Source organism: Erpetoichthys calabaricus, chromosome 5, assembly GCF_900747795.2.
Source record: "Erpetoichthys calabaricus chromosome 5, fErpCal1.3, whole genome shotgun sequence".
In the NCBI taxonomy this organism is placed as follows: domain Eukaryota; kingdom Metazoa; phylum Chordata; class Cladistia; order Polypteriformes; family Polypteridae; genus Erpetoichthys; species Erpetoichthys calabaricus.
Window position 1 is genome coordinate 59,511,051 of NC_041398.2, and position 19,221 is coordinate 59,530,271.

Here is a 19,221-nt window from a genome sequence, read left to right on the forward strand (position 1 = left end):
CTGCATTATAGACTTAATTTTAAATGGATAAATTTGCCACTTTTCATATTAATCCACACTTATTAACCAATAATGACAAAACTAAAACATGTTTTCAGAAAGGGCTGCAAAATAATTAAAAATCAAAAACTGAATCACTAATTCACGTAAGTATTCAGAACCTTTGTTGTGGTCCTCTAAATTCTGGTCAGGTGCATCCTGTTTGCTTTAACTTGATTGGAGTCCACCAGTGGCAAACAGAATTGATTGGACATCATTTAGTAAGGTGCACATCTGTGTACAGTATGTAAAGTCCCACTATTCACATAATGACTGCATAATGACAAAAACCAAGCCATGAGGTCCAAGGAACTCTGTGACAAAATTAAGGTGAGGCATTGATCAGGACAAGGGTATACAATCATTTATAAACCTTTGAGTTCTCCCAGGAGCACAGTGGCCTATGTAATTATAAAGATGAAGAAGTTTGGAGCTCTTTAGTTGATTGCCTGGTCAAACTAAATAGCTGGGCAAGAAGAACTTTGGGCCAGGGAGGTGACCAAGAAATACAATGATCACTCTAAAAGGGCTTCTGAAGTCCTCTGCTGAAATCAGAGAGCCTATCGGAAGGATAATCATCTCAGAAGCACACCATCTTTCACATGTTTATGGACTATACCTGGCAAAGACCAGGCACTACTCATCACCTGTCTAATACCATCAATGAAGCAAAGTACAGTGAAGCAAAGTACTGGCAATATCATGCTATAGATGCACTGGAAAGGACAGGGAGACTAGTTAGAATTGAGGGAAGACTAAATGCTGACAATTATAGAGACATCTTTGAAGAAAACCTACTCTAGAGTGCACAAGACCTCAGACTGGAGTGACTGTTCACCTTTTAGTACAAAAAATGACCCAAAGCATACAACCAAGACAATGTTGAAGTGGCTTTGGGACAAGCCTCTGACTGTCCTTGAGAACATGTGTGGAGAGACCTGTAGGCAGTTTGCAGACGCTTCCCATCCAATCTAATGGAGCTCAAGAGGTTGCCAAAAAGAATGGGACAATCTGCCCAAATTCAGGTAGGTAAAGCTTGTAGATGCTTACTCAAGAAGATCTGAACCTGTAATTTCTGTGAAAGGGGCTTACAAAAAGTACTGGATGTATAGTGTGAATACGTATATGAATGAGAGACTTCAGTTTTTGATTTTTAATAAATCAAATAATACAATTTAATAATACAAACCTTTCTGAAAACATATTTCAACTTTGTCATTATAGGTTTTTAAGTGCATATTAATGGGCAGAAATGGCAAATGTATCTATTTAAAATTGAATCTACAATATAATAAAGTGTGTGGAAAGTGAACAGATCTGAATATTTTCTGAATTTTCTGTATATAGCTATAGATGTGGTTATATGAATATATAGTATGTTGTATATTACTGTTTCTATTTTAAACTGATACATTTATGCTGCAGTCTGACCCTGCCCACTGAGAAGAGTTCCATACAGGAATAAATGGAAATTAAATTAATTGAATCTGCTGCATAGCTAAAGTCAGTCTTCATCCATTGTGTCACATTTAATGCACCCATCAAGTTGTTTAAAGTTTAAAAAATGTAAAGAAATGCAAAACTGGCTATTATTTTAACGTGAGTTTATTTGAAGAAATACCAGGTACAAATTATAAAGTCTTTGATAGTAAAGTATCTCTAAAACTACAAACCCACAAACAAGTCATATATTTGCTTAGAAATAAGAGTGCAAAGTAGCTAAAAAAACTCTTCGTTAGTACTCAACAATAAAGCCGAAACTAATCAGAATTTTTAACTTATCAATCTTATAATCATTTTTGTACAGCATTTCACCAAATTTCTTTATCTAGAAATATGTTAAAAGAACAATATATTTTTTCTTACCATACAATGTGTGTCATAAAAAGCATTTCTATCCTCTGTGAATAGTCATTCACACATCCACAAAATTTTTCTCACCTCATTTTCCTTCAGACATTTGGATATATCACACATTCTTGCACCTAACAGCAAATTGTCATTCTGCAAAGTGTAAAATTTCTTATTACATGGGGTATATTGTATATGTTGGATTATAATTGTACACATAAGCCACAAAAAGAGTTCATTCTATCTGGCAAGGAAGCTAAAATAATAGTAATAAAAATTTATAACTACTATAAATGCACTAGACAGTTCGGCACACCAATAATGTTGTTTGCTTGTATTTTGAGACACATTTTTCAAATATTTCTCATGAGCTAGAAAAAAAAACACTTAGAATTTTTCTGTTGTCATTTGTTCTTTTCATTTTTTTGCCAAATTATTTAAGTAATGATCCACAATAAGCAGAGCTATTAATCAGGCAGATCTTATCCTCAAAAATAGTTATTTTTTTAGTGACAAGCAAAAAAGCAATATTGTTTATCAAAAAAAAAAAATAATTTTGAAGAAGTTTTTTTTTTTTTGCTACTAGTTTATAAATAAGGTTTATTTATAAAGGTGCTATAACCTTTGAAGATTCATTGATATAAAAAATGTGAATAGTACTTAAAGTACAGCAAATACCCTAATAGTTAAAGAAAAGCGAGGCTTGAAAGTGCTGGAACTGTTTTAGAATTGTTGAACAGAGTGCTTGAAAAATTAATATAGAATAAAATGACAATGGCTTCTGCAGTTAAAGTAGAGTTTGCATGGTTAGAGAATTTTTCTCCTTCTTCGTCTTTTTAATTTAAAGTGCTATTTACTTTACCTTATGAATTACCATTGCATTTAATATATTATCTTAAGTGCATTGGCATAACCTTTTCAGTTTCATTACAAAACAATGAAGTAAACTAAAGGAAAAACCTAACGCCTTAAGCATTAGTTAAATGAAACAGATGAACTTCTTTTGTTTAATAAAATTTTTCAAAAGCCATGAAGCAGCTTTTCAACTCTCAATTACTACTCTTAAAAAGTATTGTAATTTTCATATTTACAACATAAAGATAAAAGTTGGCACAGCAGGTTCAAAGGTGACACAGGGTTTAGTGCTGCTCATTAAACAGAAGACAACAACAACAACAACAACATTTATTTATATAGCACATTTTCATACAAAAAGTAGCTCAAAGTGCTTTACATAATGAAGAAAAAAAGAATAAAAGACAAAAAAGAAATTAAAATAAGACAACCTTAGTTAACATAATAAGGAGTAAGGTCCGATGGCCAGGGTGGACAGAAAAAACAAAAAAAAAAAAAACTCCAGAAAGCTGGAGAAAAAAATAAAATCTGTAGGGGTTCCAGGCCACGAGACCGCCCAGTCCCCTTTGGGCATTCTACCTAACATAAATGAAATAGTCCTCTTTGTAGTTAGGGTTCTCACGGAGTCACTTGAGGCTGATGGTTATACAGACTTCTGGCTTTTAATCCATCCATCATTGTTGGAACATCATGGTGCTTTGGGTAGATGGTGGTGGCACAAGCCACCACCAATAGGACACCGGAAAAGGAAACAGAAGAGAGAGTAGGGGTTAGTACAAATTTTGAATGGTTATTATAATGAATTGGATATACAGAGTGTCAGGATTAAATTACAGTGAAGTTATGAGAAGGCCATGTTAAAGTAATGTGTTTTCAGTAGTTTTTTAAAGTGCTCCACTGTATTAGCCTGGCGAATTCCTACTGGCAGGCTATTCCAGATTTTAGGTGCATAACAGCAGAAGGCCGCCTCACCACTTCTTTTAAGTTTTGCTCTTGGAATTCTAAGGAGACACTCAGTTGAGGATCTGAGGTTGCGATTTGGAATATAAGGTGTCAGACATTCCGATATATAAGACGGGGCGAGATTATTTAAAGCTTTATAAACCATAAGCAGAATTTTAAAGTCAATTCTGAATGACACAGGTAACCAGTGTAGTGACATCAAAACTGGAGAAATGTGTTCGGATTTTCTTTTCCTGGTAAGGATTCTAGCAGCTGCATTCTGCACTAACTGCAAACGATTGATGTCTTTTTTGGGGAGTCCTGAGAGGAGTGCATTACAGTAATCTAGCCGACTAAAGACAAACGCATGAACTAATTTCTCTGCATCTTTCGATGATATAAGAGGTCTAACTTTTGCTATGTTCCTTAGGTGAAAAAATGCTGTCCTAGTGATCTTATTAATATGCGATTTAAAATTCAGATTACAATCAACGGTTACCCCTAAGCTTTTTACCTCCGATTTGACTTTTAATCCTAATGCATCCAGTTTATTTCTAATAGCCTCATTGTATCCATTATTGCCAATCACTAAGATTTCGGTTTTTTCTTTATTTAATTTGAGAAAGTTACTATTCATCCATTCTGAGATACAGGTTAGACATTGTGTTAGCGAATCAAGAGATTTGGGGTCATCAGGTGCTATTGATAAATACAGCTGTGTGTCATCAGCATAGCTGTGGTAGCTCACGTTATGTCCCGAGATAATCTGACCTAATGGAAGCATGTAGATGGAGAAGAGCAGCGGACCCAGGATAGAGCCTTGTGGAACACCATATAGAATATCATGTGTCTTTGAGTTATAATTACCACAACTAACAAAGAATTTTCTCCCTGCCAGGTAGGATTCAAACCAGTTTAAGACACTGCCAGAGAGGCCCACCCATTGACTAAGGCGATTCTTAAGAATATTATGATCAATAGTGTCAAATGCGGCACTCAAATCTAAGAGGATGAGAACAGATAAATGGCCTCTGTCTGCATTTACCCGCAAGTCATTTACTACTTTAACGAGTGCAGTTTCTGTGCTGTGATTTGTTCTAAAACCTGACTGAAATTTATCAAGAATAGCATGTTTATTGAGGTGCTCATTTAACTGCATAATGACTGCCTTCTCTAGAATTTTACTTAAGAAAGGCAGGTTAGAGATGGGTCTATAATTTTCAAGAGCAGAGGGGTCGAGATTATTTTTCTTAAGTAGGGGTTTAACTACCGCAGTCTTAAGACAGTCTGGGAAGACCCCCGTATCTAATGACGAATTTACTATGTCAAGAACATTATCAGTAAGCACACCCGATACTTCTTTGAAAAAATTTGTTGGTATTGGGTCAAGGGCACAGGTGGATGGTTTCATTTGAGAAATTATTTTATGTAAATCAGGTAAATCTATCCTAGTGAAAGACTCTAATTTATTTATTATGGAGTACTGGGGTTTCGGGGGATCCTTAGTGTTGGGGAGATATACTATGTTATTTCTAATATCATTAATTTTTTGATTGAAAAATACAGCGATAGCCTCACAGGTTTTACTGGAAGTACTTAGGAGGCATTCCTTTGAGTTACCTGGGTTTAACAGATGATCAATTGTCGAAAATAAGACTCTGGGATTACTAGCATTGTTATTTATAATCTTCACTATGTCAAGAATACAGTCAATTAGCATGCCGGATACTTCTTTGAAAAAACTTGTTAGTATTGGGTCAAGGACGCAGGTGGAGGGTCTTAGTTGAGAAATGATTTTATATAAATCAGGTAAATCTACAGTATCTTAGTGAAAGAATTTAATTTGTTTATAATGGAGTACTGGGGCTTAAGAGGATCAGTGTTGGGGAGATGTACTATATTGTTTCTAATATCATTAATTTTTTGATTAGAAAATACAGCAATAGCCTCACAAATTTCACTGGAAGTATTTTGGAGGCATTCCATTGAGTGACCTGGGTTTAGCAGACAATCAATCGTAGAGAATAAGATTACTAGTATTGTTATTTATAATTCTAGAGAAATAGCAGCGCCTCTCAAGACGGACTGTGTTATTGTATTCTGTTATTTTAACTTTTAATATCTCATAGTCAATAGTTAGTTTAGTCTTCCTCCATTTACGCTCAGCTCTACGGCATGTTCTCTTTAAATCAGACACTCTTTGGGTCTTCCAAGGTATAACAATGCTAGAAGATTTTTTAACTGTCTTTTCAGGTGCAACTATGTCAACAGCAGCCCTCACTTTAGTATTAAATCTTTCCACCTTACTATTTACATTCTCCTCGCTATTATAGTTGGCACTATAAACGGACTGATTGGTTAGAATGTTTGTAAGTTTTAAAGTTGCTGATGAGTCAAAGAAGCGTTTTTTAACAATATGCTTCTCATGAGTGTTTTCTATCATTATTTCTATATTAAATAGTAGAAGAAAATGGTCTGATAGACCCGTATCAATGACCTGCTTTATATCAACTTTTAGTCCTTTAGTAATTACTAAGTCTAACGTATGACCTGCTTTATGTGTAGGCTGATTAACGAGCTGTCTCAAATCAAAAGAGTCCAGGAGGTTCATAAATTCTTTTACTTTTTGGTCACATTGATTATCTACATGAAAATTAAAGTCGCCGACTATTAAGAGTGCGTCATAGTTCGTAATTAAGATTGACATCAAGTCAGAGAATTCCTCAAAAAAAGACGCGTTGAATTTTGGAGGTCTATACACGGATAATACTAGAACGTGAGAATCTCCCTGAATAATAATGGCGAGATACTCAAAAGACTTGAATTTACCAAAACTGATATTTTTACATTTTAACCTGCTAGAGTAAATGTTTGCCAAGCCACCACCTCTCTTTCCTTGGCGATCTGCACGAGTAAAACTGTAATCCGGAGGCGCAGATTCGATTAAAACAGCTGCGCCATCTGAGCTAAGCCACGTCTCACTTAGTGCAATAAAATCTATTTTTTTTTCACTAATAATGTCGTTGATAAAAAACGTCTTGTTAGTTAAAGCTCTAATATTTAATAGTGCCATATTCAATGTTTCGGAGGAGCAGAGATGAATACTATGTGCGTTATTGATATAGGGAACCGGAATTAAGTTATTTTTATTAGCGCCGCTCTGTGTGTATTTTTTGTTTAATCTATGATCTGTTTTTACAGTTTTAATACATTGTTCATCTAAAGTAGTAACTTTAATTAAATTATTGGCGTTTATGCCGTATTGCCTAGATTTTCTATGTGCATTAAGATTGGTTATTACAGTATTTATGTTGCGCACTTTTATGGAAGATTTTTTTAAACAATTATCATGACCAAACACAGGAGTGGCATTTCGGAAGGGGTTAAAAGCAGAGATAGATAGTCAAGATAAACGAATTACCTTCGCTATGTTTTCGGAGAGGACCCGGGCGCCGAAGCTGTTCGGATGCAGGCCATCTCGCTTGAAGAAACGCGGTCTTTCCCAAAAGAGGTCCCAGTTGTTAATGAACCCGATGTCTTGATTCTTGCAGAAGCCCTGCAGCCAGTTGTTTAAACCAAGCAGACGACTGTAATACTCGTTTGATCGTCTGACGAGAGGGAGTGGACCCGAGATGAATATCTTTGCCGATGGGGTCCTCTCCTTTGTGTCTTTAATTAATGCAGTGAAGTCTGCCTTGAGGATCTCCGACTGTCGGTGCCTTATGTCGTTTACGCCAGCATGTATAACAATGGCTCCAACTGCCCTGTTCTTGTAGATCGCCGGTGCACGTCTCGTCACATCTCGGACACGAGCACCGGGAAAACAAGAAACAAAAGATTTTCTATTAGGGCAAGTGATATTGAGGTTCCTAACAATAGAATCACCTACCACAATTACATCACCAGGAGCTGAAGGCGAACTGGGGACGCTTAGAGGGTCAAACCGGTTCTGGGTTACGATGCTTGCCTGTGCCGATGGAGGTGTTCTGGCCTTGAACCCCCGCCTGCATAGCTGAAATACACCGAGGTCATCATCGGTGTCGCTCCTACGAGGCGCGGGGGTGAAGGTGACTTGCGCGGCACAACGCGGGGTTGATGTTACGCCGATAACAGATGGCGAGGACGGTTTATCCAACAGCCGAGCCTTCAGATCTCTGAGGTATCTTCGTCTGGACAGAAGATTCTGAATCTGTTCATCGAGTGCCTGGAGTTCCTCGACTACAGTTGCAATGCGATTCACCTCACTGTCGGCCATTGTCCGCTTCTGCTTTGCTTCCGCTTCTGCTTCGTGCCCTAGGAAAAATGAGAGAGAGAGAGAAGGTGAGAAGGTGCTGATAGATAGATAGATTACAGCCATGGTGAGCAATACGTTCATTACAATGGTGAAGAAGCTGAGGGTGCTTTTTAACAATTACAGCAATTTATTGATGGGAGAGTGTGAGTCCTTACAATGATGCAATGACAATCACAGAGATAGCCAATAGGGAGAGGGGAAAACAATTTCACATAATTTATTTGAACAGTCAAAGCACAAACTTGCTTGTTTACTTTTACCAGAGAAATATTTTTTTTTGTTTAATTATACTGTCTCGACTATGCTGGGTTTAAGTCTTCTGTTACATTTGACATATATAAATGAAAGACCTGTGTGTGTATGGAGCAGTTCACTCTTCTCATGCTCAACCACAGTCACAAAAGGCACATGTATACACTTTTACATTTTCTCGGTACTTGCATGCACCTCACTTCTCACTACAAAAGACCTACGTGCAGCAAACTCTGCCATGCAAAAACAACGTTGTGCTAATGACACAAATGAAGAGACACAACTTTGAAACGAACCAAACACTATGGCTCAAGACTGTGAACCTAAAATACCTCAGCAACGGAAGGAAAAGCTTGAAGTTTTCACTAAAAATATTGTCTATCTGGAGGTATTGTGTTTTCTTGAGACAAATATGAATAGGACTCATATGCCAGCAATTTGGCTAAAATATGGTATCACCAGTGTCTTCTTACGAAAGCCAGTAGGGCTGCAAGAACAGATGGGTTCACGTCCTCTGCCCTGGGTAATTCTTAAGAGTTAGCTGACGTCTCTTGAAGTTCAGGAATATAGTAAAACTGCTGAGGAGTCTTTGGGTTGTTTATTGTCCCGAAGACCACACACAGCTAGATTATTATAAACTAGTTTTCACTACCAAGGTTTAGCCCATCTCATCAGGATCCTGAAACTCCTTCCTTCCCCTTGTTACTTTTTTGCAAGGAGGCAATAAAGATGAACCTTACTTATACAATAAGTAAACACCACATAAGTGACAGGATCCATATTACTAACCGAAGGTTGTAAAATGGATATGGACACAGGGCGCTGGGCACATCAAGGCGCATGCGCACTGCCACACTGCAACGAGCCCGCCACAGAGAAAACAAAAACGAGAGGATTCAGCGCATATGTGAATCACATTACAGTATTACAGTACGGAATCCCCAGACGTCCAAACTACACGGCGTAAACCGGATATGGACGCAGGGCTGAACTTGCTGTGCTCCACTCTGCCAGCAGTCGGTGTCAGCAAAGGCAACGGAGTCACGTCTCCACAAAACGAGACCGCATTACTACAGATATGCGTATGTAATTAAATGACATTTCCCCAGATGCACCCACCCTCCATGATATGTCATCCATCCAGAAATCGGACGAAACAGAAACTGATTGCCATTCTTGGATTTCCGATTCACTAGCGAATCGCGGGCTTACTTGTCTCAGAATAAAACATGCTTGTTTGCCGGGATGAACCGAGAGATTGTGAACATGAGAGAGGGCATCTGCATTAGCATGACGCTGGCCCTTGTGATAAACGATGGTGAAATGATACGGCTGGAGGTCCAAAAACCACCCTGTGACCCACGGATTCACCTTCATCTGCAGTGCTACCCACTGGAGGGCGACATGGTCCGTGACTAGAGTGAACTTGCGGCCCAGTAGATAATACCTTAGCTGCGTTATTGCCCACTTAATTTTGAGGGCTTCTGCTCCTGGTCTCCCGATCCAGCAGTTTCCAGCTCAGGAACATGATGGGGTGTTCAGTATCATCAACGCTTTTGCTTAGCGCAGCCCTGAGTCCTGTGTCTGAAGTGCCCATCTGGAGGATAAAAGGCATAGAAAAGTCTGGTATTTTTAGCACCATTGCTGACGTGAGGGCCTGCTTGAGGTCATGAAATGCAGCTTTGTCATCTCATATCATGTGGTTAGGGGCCCACTTCTTTGTTATCTTTGTCAAGGGTGTTGCCCTCTCTGAGAGGTGAGGTACAAAGAGGCGATAGTAACACACCAGATCCAGGAAGGCTGGTATTTGCTGCTTGGTTTTCGGACGGGGCCAATTCAGTATGACATGAACTATGGTACACTGTGGTCTGATTGTGCCCCTACACCATTAGGTAGCCCCAATATTTAGTCTCTGCAGCGACAAAGCTGAACCTTACTTGTACAATGAGTAAACACCTCATAAGTGACAGGATCTCAAAATAAAACATGCTTGCCGGGATGAGTTTTGCTGTAGCAACAGCAATCAGTTTTTTTTGAAAATACTAAAATCCACAGGCATTTTAAGGCAAAATGGGCAGGTGAAAAAAATCAAAAAAAGAGGCTCACATCCAAAAACAGTTACAAAAATAACTCTAAAAGAAAAACTGTTGTAAGTCTTGTTCGAAGGAATATAAACTAATTTGAAAACCGATACTTACCCCAAGATAGAAAAATCAGGCTTTATCCCTAAACACATAAAGAAAAACACACAGAATAATTCATTTGGTGAAAAGAATGTAAATCTCATTCAGCTCTGTCATTATTGCTCTCTGTACGGTCAAACTGACCTGAGTTTGTAAATCAGAGATTTTTTTATTGCACTAGCAGGCCAAAAAGCCTAATCAATTCTTAAACAGCCTTTAAAGGCTCAATTATTTTATTAATATCCATTTTGTTCCATTAGGCAGACAGAGCAGTGTAGTGCATGGGGTTCAAATTCAGTTTTTTTTAAAGGCAAAAATAACACTTTATATATCTAACACAGCCAAGAATACATCAAAGGACAACTACTGCTAAAAGTACACAAGTACTTTTGTGTTCATCTCAATCATATATTCTTCTGCTTGTCTCTTGAAGCTTTCTTTCCTCTTTATCAGCTTTTCATTTCGTGCACATTGCAGTGGGTCAGGAAAGCTACCAGCTGTGTGGGACTGAAATCAGCATTGAGTAGAAGTGACATGGGCAGTCCAGATGCATGTCAGAATTTGTAGCTAAAGCAAAGTATATCCATTCACACCTGCATTACAAAGAGGTGGCAGGTGTAAGAATACTGGTGATGGATCAAACAGGCCACATTGGGTGTAGGTCCAGATATGGAAGTGCACTTTCTATCCAAATACAAAAATGAAGTCACTGGAAAAGACAAAGGAATCTTGTAGGACAGTGACAGCACTCAGGCAAGACATGGAAAGGAGGCCAGCCTTGATGCCTGTGCAGATCTAAAAAGTCAAAAGAGCGGCAGCAGCAGTGTGTGGGTGAAGTCTCGCTGTCTTCTCCTTCATGAGACCCTCAGGTATTTGGCATCATACTAAAACACTAAAGATCTTTATGACAGTGTATCCTTCGTTTCTCTTTTAGTTGTTCCGTCATTATGAGCAGCCAGTTTCTATACATGTTAGCAGCTGCAGTGGGCTAAACGTGAGCAGACACCGGAGACACATTTTAATGCCAGGTGTAAATATATTATATATGGGTATGTTCTATGTATGAAAAGCATGATGAAGTGAGGTCTTTGAGAAAACTAATAGTCATCATGGGCCGTGACATGTTTTAAATATTGATAAAGCGATTTGAAAAGGTGCAGAGGCTGGACCCATCTTTAGTTTGACAACCCAGTGTAGTGGTTAGGGCCCCACATTCTAAAACCCAGGATTGTTGGTTCAAATGCCGCTGTCTGATTTACTGTTTGACCCTGCGCAAGATGCCTGGCCTGCCTGTTCTCCACCTGTGAAGATTTCTGTAAATAATTGCATGTCTTCCTGATTTTTTAATGTCCGTTTATAAAGGCATCAGTCAAATGTACCGTTATAATAATAGTTATTGCTTCACCTTCACATTTATAAATAACATTTCAACTTACCCAGGCTATACTCTTTTGTTTTCATGTCAGCAAGAAAATCATCAGCACTTTGTTCTTCCAGTTTCTTCCTGTGTGTGACAGATTAAAACATTACATCACTAAAGATGCCTGTCTTCTACTTACTTTCACCTTTGTGCTGGATTAAACACACTTGCAAGACTTGGCAGACAGAATCACAAACAAGCACCCCATTGACAGACTCCAAGAACATTTCTGCCACTCATAGACTAATTCCTTACTGATTTAGTTTTTTATACTAAAAAATGGATAAAAATCTATCTCACTAATCAAGGTACTGCTATATTAGACATATGAGACCTCCTTTGAAATAAGCTGCCTTTTATTTAAACTAAAACAAATGCTGAATGAAATCTAAGAGCATGTTTAAATCTGTTTATTTCTACATGTTACATAATCTTTGTTAGAATTTGTTCTCAGCAAAGACATTCACTGTAAACCTCAGCTGGAAAAGCACATAACATGCACACTCTGCTACCTATACACATTCTCTGTGGACGTGTCTTTAAAGACATCATGCAGTTCATTTCCACTTTTTAATTTATTCATTAACTTCTTTGATTGACCAACTAAATAATTTTAAATAAAACGCAAAATCTACTAATCATGTGCTTTATCTTATTTTTTAATGTGTGTCACTGCTTTGAAATAATGTGCAACAAAATAAAATACATATCACTTTTTCTACAAATGTATTGTTTTCACTCAAATATATAAATTGCAGCTTCATTTTTTCATTTAAACTTTATTTTCTTAGCACAGTTCATAAGACAAAGTATTGCAAACAACTATGTATACCATGTAGTAAAGCATCATGTTTAATTCAAAACGGCTTCCTATTAATATTTTACAACATTCAGTCCATTTTTCAATGTCACTTCAGCACGCAAGCAAAAGTGCAATTCAAAATAACAAGTGTAAGAAAAGAGAGACAAGCAGAAAAAGGTTTAGGGATCCAACCCATAAACTGTCAGTCAGTCAGTCAGTCAGTCATTATCCAACCCACTATGTCCTAACACAGGGTCATGGGAGTCTGCTGGACCCAATCCCAGCCAATGCAGGGCGCAAGGCAGGAACAAATCCCCAGGCAGGGTGCCACCCCACCACAGCTCATAAATTGTGACAACAACTATCCATCCATCCATTTTCCAACCCGCTGAATCCGAACACAGGGTCACGGGGGTCTGCTGGAGCCAATCCCAGCCAACACAGGGCACAAGGCAGGAACCAATCCTGGGCAGGGTGCCAACCCACCGCAGGACACACACACAAACACACCCACACACCAAACACACACTAGGGCCAATTTAGAATCGCCAATCCACCTAACCTGCATGTCTTTGGAATGTGGGAGGAAACCGGAGCGCCCGGAGGAAACCCACGCAGACACAGGGAGAACATGCAAACTCCACGCAGGGAGGACCCGGGAATCGAACCCAGGTCCCCAGGTGTCCCAACTGCGAGGCAGCAGCGCTACCCACTGCGCCACCGTGCCGCCCTGACAACAACTAATCAAGTATAAATAGAACCAGAGCAGTTTTTGGGACTGAATCCAGAACTGGTGAGGTGGTTGAACTTTATAGATGGTGGGCAGGAAGAGGCGGGTCCAAGAGGGAGCCTTCGGAAGTGAGGTCAGTAGGAGGGTGTGGTTAGGAAGGGGATACAGGAGCTTGTTGTGTTTTAGCTGGGCCTCCCTTTTGACTATCTGTAGAAGAGGGAGAAGAGACATTAGTGCACTTCATCAACCCCTGACTCCGCATCTTACAGTTAAGCACCCATGCACAAGTGTGTGACACAAGATATAATAAAAGTAGAGTGCTGATATGAGTTGACAATACAGTTTAATTAGGATGTAGCCTATTAAAAATCACTATAAAACGTGACATTTTAAAATGTGACTTGAAAATTGTTGCTGGTAGAGTGTTAAAAACAGACTCAAGGAAAGAGTTTAGTAGAGTAAAAAGCACAAAATAAAATTAACTGATATGTTGGAGTCAAGTCAGTAAAACTTAAAAGCCTCTTAAAGTCTGTAACGAGGTTTTATGATATTAAAATTATAAGGGAAGTATAATTGAGCCATTGATGGAGTAAAGCCAAGTTCATTACTGGTAGTAACATTTAGAATCTGCTGTAATCTGCCGATACTTTAAGTAGAAATATAATTTTAAAAGTGAATTGCAGTAATCCAATTAGGAGGCATTAAAGGCATAATAGACTATTCCCGCATCAGAGGATGAGAACAAAGGTCGAACTCCAGCAATATTCCAGAGATGGTATAGTAGAACGACACTGAACTGCCATTGAACAGAATTTTTTTTTTTCCATAACAGAGTTGTGATGAATTAGGGCCTTTCCTGGTGGCATCTGATACAAGGCAGCTGGTTCAGAACATGAATTAAAGTCTGGTAAAGGTATGAAGATGCATAAGGGGCCATAATAACAGTAACATTCTTGGCATCCTGAAAACAGGTTAACCATGGACTCAGGTGCATGTGCTAATTTGTATGGGGTGTAATAAAAACCAAAGGAACAGATAAAGATTTGAGGCAACATATTAACCCCCATATAATTGGCTGTCGAAAATACAATTGAAAAAGTTTGGTCTTTTCTAACTGGAGTCTATGGTCTACTGACACCAAGATGGCAGCAGAGCCATTTTTCATTTTGGTGGACAGGAAGAGGTGGGTTCACAAGGTCGGGAGCCAGAACTGACATCATTAGGGATGCAACTGTCAATCGCTGCTTCTACAGAAAGAGGAAGAAAAAAGGCATTAGGCAACAGCTCCAGCCCCTGGTTTGGAGAGTAATTACCTTTACGTGAGCCTTGAAGTTGCCTCTCAAGCTCACGTGTGTGACAACATACAGTATGTCTATCTATTATATAAAGAAATCCTGTCCAGGAAAGCAAAAAGCAACTCTACAATACGTGATCTTCTCGGAAGACATTTTAAAGACCCGCGAGACCAAAGACATGCCCTACTTACAATCTACCCGCGAGACCAAAGACACGCCCTACTTACAATCTATCAAATAGGACAATAGGCAGCAAAACATTCAGTCTTGTGAAGGATTTGAGCACACACAGATCTAGGGCTCTCAGCGCATATAAAGTGTATAAGGACAGTACATTATAAATTAAATGTCGACATCTAAGCAAAGAAGAAAGCAGCACGGAGAAAAGAGACTCAAATGCGTTGGAGAGAAAAAAGAGCAAAAAAGAATAATCGAGGTGCAAATTCAGAAAATAAGGAAAGTAATTATCAGCCCGGAACAAGTGAAATTGAAAAAAAAGCATGTCCAATCCGGCTCAGAATTAAAAGACAATGAGTAAAAGACAAAGTAGAACTTCATAAAGACGTTTACAAACGTTGGCGCTAAACACATGCAGAGCAGGTTAGAGACTATGAAACCAGTGAAATTAGAAAGGCTCAAAAAAAAAAAAAAAGTTGGCGCTATACACATGTGGAGAAAGTTAAAGGATATGAAAGTAGGAAAATTAGAAAATATAAAAAAAGAAAGTAAAGATCGCAGTAGCGCAAACAAACAAACTGCCTCATTTAACTATGCACCAGTCTAACTTTGGTTTTGCACAATAATTACTACACTATTGCACCTTAACACTTAATTTTACTTTATTCACATAATTGTACTTATTTATTATGTTCTACTATACTGTTATCTTTCAATCTATGACTTTTTGTTAATCTGATATTCTTCTAACTTTGCACAGTTTTTGATAAGCAGATCAGGATGCATTTCACTGTGTGTTGTCCTGTATAACTATGCATGTGACAAATAAAGAATCTTGAGAATTTCAAAAATGAAGTTTACCGCACATGCATTTATTGGTTACTTTGTTCATGTATATATATTTATCTGTCTGCTTATTTAAAAAGCTAAATTTACCCCAGGAGTCAAAAACATTCTGTCTAGCCCTTGTACAAAAACCTAGACAAAAGCTGGGGTATCACCTTGGTAACCCCATGTACCTTTGGAACTGTGAGAGGAAAATAGCACGACTTTACAGACAGGAGTCCAATGCAGAACTCTACTTACTTTTTTACTTTGTAAAAAAAAATTATTAACTGCTGATGATATAGATTGTTTTGTCTGTGCTGGAATTCCAAACAGAGAAACCTGTCCTGACCTCATTAAAAAGATTCAGCATATTGGGACTCGCAAGATTACAAAAATTGTTTTTACAGAAGTTCTGAAATAAAAGTGAAACTAATGAAATAGCAACAATTCAAAGAAAAAAAAATCTTAAAAGTGTGTATCCGGAAAACCAAACACTGGGGTTGGTGAGCAAAGCGAGCAGGAAGCCCCCTAGTTTATTTTAAAAATAGGTGTAAGCTTTCATAACAGGTTATTCAGTGTGTTAACTCACACATGAAGTGCATAATGCAATGAAATGACATCTGTACTTTCTGTATTATTTTTAAAGTAACATCAGTGTTGTGTAAACTAATTCTCTTTACAGAAGTTGATTTATTTCATTCCATATAAACTGCAATGGGCAACAAGGATGTGTGGTGTTCCTGCTGTCTTCAGTAGGAGGTGGTTAAGGGGTGGTTGTGTAAAGGAGGGAAATGGAGTGTGTAATGTGTCCGTTGGATTGTTGATTTTGGAGTTCTGAATAAAACCATTTTAAAAGGCATATAATGTGCTGTTTTACAGTAGCTGCCTGACTATACAACGTATTGGTGATGAGGATGTCTTTATTATCCCTGCAACAGCCTGCACCTTTCCTTCCACACTCAGGTGAGCCTATAATTATTACACTGCTTGGCTATGCATCTTTGAGCTACATGCTGGCCACTCATCTGGTCGAGCTACCTGATGAGAGAAAATGTGCATTGCTTATTCACTGTCTTGAAGCAGAAGGGCAACATATTTTTTATACATTGCCAGTGGAAGATAATAGAACTAATACTGCTGTAACCATACTTAAAAACTCTTTTGTACCTAAAGTTAATTTTGTCGTTGAACGATACAAGTTTTCACAGTACGGCCAAAGGGCTGGTGAGTCAATTGAGCAATACATTGCAGCCTTACAACAACTGGTTGTTAGTTGCTGTTTTGAAGAGCTGACAGAAGAAATGATATGGAATTAGGTGTTGGAAAAAACTAGTTCTTCTCGTATCAGAGAAGACACTCCTCTGGAAGTGTGATTTAACTTTATCAAAGGCAATTACAACTGAAAGCCAGACTGAATCCGCCATGGCTGAGGCCAAAACATTTAGTCAAAAGGCTGATGGGGGTGTACACACTGTTCTTCCAATGCAAAAACTGGACAAAATGCCCCCGCACAAGAACAGTGTAGTAAGACGTAGATGCATAAGGCTTTCAACTAACAAGACAGACAACTGATATCCAGAAAAAGAAATTTTTTAGGCATGAATCAATGCAACGCAAATCATGTGGGGTGCCCTGCTGAAGATGCACATTGTCTTAAACGTAAAAAGCATGGCCATTTTGCGAAGGTCTGCTGCAGTGTAAGATATGCAGATGTAGATGAAGTAGCTACTCCTGAAGTTTCAGTATTGCATTTAGGAAACAATAATATTAATATATCAGACAAGATCATGTGCACTATTTCTGTTACTACTATAACAAATACAGAAGTAATTCCAATTAGGCTGATGCTTCATACACATGTTAAGCTGTTTCTATTTTACCTGAATCTGTTTATTCTTATTTTGAAAAGGATCACTTACAGTACCAAAACTGTGAATAGTTAGTTACCTAAGAGAACAAATTCTTGTTCTTGGATGCCAGATTGTGACTGTAACATACCAGTCCAAGAGTGTGGATGCTGAGTTTTACATAGTAAATGAAGCAACACCTACTGTATACTGGTTAGAGATTTTTTTTACTGCACTTAATATGGAATTAATGGATTGCTGCATTACTACATTGCTCTTTACTTCAGTTCAGCCAGTGTTTGCAATCACACCATCGGTTAACAACAGTGCTCTTGGCTATGCAAAAGATTTTGTGCATAAAATAAAAATATGAGTAAATGTGAAGCCACTTCAACAGAAACTGCAAGGATTACCTTTCTCAATCAGAGATGCTGTTTCAGAGGAGTTAAAGAAGCTTTCAGAACATGATGTAATTGAAAAAGTGGAGTCATCTGAATGGATTTCACCAATTGTAGTAACAATAAAGAAAACCAAAGGGATTCATTTGTGTGCTGATTTCCGTGAACCTAACAAAGCAGTCGTAATTGACAGTTGTCCATTACTAAATATGGAGGAAATATTTGCAGAACTAAGAGTTGCAAAGGCATTTTCAACACTGGACCTTCAAAGTGCCTATCATCAAATATTATTACTTGTGAAGATCTCACAGCAATTATCACATAAGTTATTCCATTTCAAATGTGTTCCTTATGGACTTGCTTTGGCACCTGGTTGTTTTCAGGGAATGATGATGGGAATATTTAGAAATCAGCAAGGAGTACAGTGTTATTTGAGCGATGCTATTGTGTATGATCAACTCCTGAACTTCATGAAAAACACTTTTAAGCTGTCTTGCCCTGTATTAATGAAGCAGGACTACAAATTAATTTTTCAGAATGTCAGTTTAGACAAAACAAATTGCCATTCTTAGGTCATATAATTTCTCAAGAAGGCTTAAAGCTGGATCCAGAACATGTGAAAGCAGTTATGCAAGCCCCCTCCCCTCTGATTTGCAGACATTAGTTTCCTTTTTGGTATGTTAAATTTATGCCTAATTATGCATCAGTTGTTAATAATAATAATAATAATTTGCATTTATATAGCGCTTTTCTCACTAATCAAAGCGCTCAGAAATTGCAGGTTAAGGGCCTTGCTCAAGGGCCCACCAGAGCAGAGTGCCTTTTGGCATTTACGGGATTCGATCCGGCTGAACCACTGAGATCAATTCTTTGTGGAGTTTCAGTTCTTACATGATCTGATGCAGCCCAAAACAGTTTTGATACTGTAGAACAATAAATTGCAATAGCTCAGCATTAACTCTGACCCTACATTACCTTCTGTTGTCAGTAATGATGCTTCAGACAATGGCGTAGGTGTAGTCGTTACACATATTCACTCAGATAATAAAGAAAGAACTATATAATTTGGATCTAGAACACTCAGTGAAACAGAACGAAAATACTCAACAATATTCAATACTCAAAAATGGAGAACTTACCTGTGGAGACGTCACTCTACCTTAAGGACAGATCATAGTCCACTGATGACTTTACTGACACCTAAAGGACTGGGAAAAGCAGGAATGTGCAGAGCTAGATGGTCAACCAGACTTATAAACTTCAATTACACCACTCAGTACAAACCAGGTACAGAGAATACTACAGGTG